Below are 2756 nucleotides of genomic sequence, written 5' to 3' on the forward strand. Positions count from 1 at the left end.
AAGTGGCATTGAACGGCATGAGAAGAGCAAACAGTACTCAACTGCTGCATAAAATAGGCCTCTGTGCCACTGGAATGGCAACCTTGATGCCCCATTGTCAAAGGGGAATAAAAGAGAAGGTACAAGGGATGGCAAACAATGCACTTGCTATAGGATGGGTTACTAAAAGCAGTGGCAGTGATCTTTCTAGAACATATCTCTAGAAGCACGTTATGTAAAATGACGCAGGAGCACGGTGCTAAAAACTTTGAAGCCGTGTGTTTATTGAGAAATCTTATAGCAGGCATGATTTTATTTTCATTCTTCTTCCACATGTCTTTAGGTATGACCAAAATAGAGAGACTAGGGGCTGCTGTATGTAACGATTCCTTTGCTTTGATTCCATTCTTTTTCCTATCGTCCATCATAGGGAGGGGCCAATCTCAGTGACACTGGCAGTTGTAAGCGTCAGGCCAATAATGACAATATGCATTGGTAGTGGCACGTTCCATAGATTTGTGGGAAATGTTGGAGGGGTTGGAGGCTGCATGTACAAGCAAAAAAGTATATGTAAAGAACCTGTGTGAGCAACATACATGGCAGAAGGTGTGTCATACAATGTTTCATACAATGTTTCATAAAAAGTATTGGAAAAATCCTGAATGACAAGTATATTAAAAGCTAAGGCTCCGAAACAAGTTTGGGCATCTTGAATTATTGCTCTATGTTGCTGTTGCCCTTAGTAATGCTGACACCAATGAGACTGCAGTTCTCGCAAAGGCTGGGGTACGACCTGGTTTCTAATTAACAGAAATTATAACCATGTATATATATATATATATATATATATATATATATATATATATATATATATGTTTTTCTATAGGCTCTTGTCACAACCGTATGCTTATAATCCTGTACACTGACAGCATTGAAGTCAACCTGCACTTAACTTTTCTAGCATGTTTGAAGCACAAAGTGTATGTATGAGCATAGCAAAGTAATTCAAGAGTGCTTGAAACCTGATGTACAGTCATGGACAGCCTAAGCTGAAACAAAATAACAGCAGACGACAGATACTGGTGGCGCGGCCCAGCCGCAAGAACGGAATGCTGCGACGAGATAAAACATGTCTTCCAAAGTGCTCTTCGCTGCTGCCGTGTGAATCAGCCAGTTTCGTCTGCCGCATAATAGACCGTTCTGCTAGTGCACGTGTGTTTCTTCTGATTTCGCTTATCTGGAAATTTACTATTTTGAAACCCGCTTACGTTTCAAAGTGATGCACTGGATCGGCGGCGCTTTGAGTGACGAAATCAACTATACTTTTGTGAACAGATTTGTGTCATACTTTGTTAGCCCTGATTTCCTTAGTTATTGTGGTGACATGAGCGTGCACACAGTCAGCATCAAATAATAAAAGCACACGAAAAGAAAAACACATTTATTTTCGCACATTTATTTTCACGTTTAAAATTTATTTTAGTACCTACCAAAGCCTCCGTTGGCTGTAATTACGCTAGGGATCCTATGTGGAAATGAGGCGTATAAGGACGCAACCACGTCACTTTGACGCAGCCGCTCCCATTCGTCAGTGACTGCCGCCCACAACTCATCACCACTGCAGTTGTGCAAGCGTTTCTTTGCCAGCGATTTTTTCATCAGTGCCCAGATGTTTTCAATTATGTTTAAATTAGGGCAGTTTGGAGGCGAGTCAAGAATCATAGGTCCTCTATGTTCCAAAAGAGCTTTAACTTGTTTAGAGCGGTGCACGGGACTTCCATTGTGCTGAAATACAAAACACCCATCCGGAAATGGCCTATTTAGATTAAAGGGCATCGTTACGGAGTCTATGACGCCGCAGTAAAACTCGGCATTGAAACACCTCTCTATCCTTTTTATGGAACCCAAGCCCTCCCACGACATGCCCCACATGTTCACCGCACAGCGCTCACTGCATTGCACACCATGCACATAACCTTGGTGATACCTGTAAAGAATAAAGAAATAAGCCTCTTAAATTTTTGTTGCTAGTTTTTAAGACCCGCTTTTATAAATTATTTGGTGATAACCAGCAGCTTCTTATTATTGAGTGAAATTCATCCAGGAACATCAAGGAAGATAAAGATTACCGATAATTGATAGGCCGCCAAACTTGTTGTTGCTGATCCCAACGTGTGCAGAATGGTGCTCTTGTCGCTGAACACCACTATGTTCCAGCCAGCTGCCGACCAGGTGATCGAGATGTTGCTCGGCGAACAAGCTGGCAGTGTCGAGCGGAGAGAAGGGGTTTTTGGACCGAGGGAGAGAGAGAGAAACATTTATTTCATTCTGGTGTAATGTCGTCTGCGTAGATGCCGTATCCTAAGTCAGGTATGTTTTACAGCTGCGCGCTGACACCGTTTCAGGCCATGGAGAAGAGAATTGGGGATAAGATGGATCCCTGAGGGACTCCTCGCGTGAGATAACGCTTCTGATATTCCTCTCCATTTACCTTAATGCTAACTGTGTGATCGTGAAGAAAGTTGTGTATGTATTGTGTCATGAGCGGGCCTGGTTTAAGTCTTCGGAGGCTTTCTTGTACAGCTGTGTGGGTGACATTGTCGAAGACGCCCTTTACATCAAGTCCCACCATTGCTCTGAGTTGGTTGGTACTTTCTGTGGCATATACATCTCGGTAGATCATATTCATAGCGTCTTGTGTATTCATATGAGGGCTGAAGCCTATGGCTCTCGGGTCTAATGTTTGTTCTTGTTCCTGGAGCCAGTGAAGCCGTGCG

This window comes from Dermacentor silvarum, chromosome 2, assembly GCF_013339745.2.
Source record: "Dermacentor silvarum isolate Dsil-2018 chromosome 2, BIME_Dsil_1.4, whole genome shotgun sequence".
NCBI classification, from domain to species: domain Eukaryota; kingdom Metazoa; phylum Arthropoda; class Arachnida; order Ixodida; family Ixodidae; genus Dermacentor; species Dermacentor silvarum.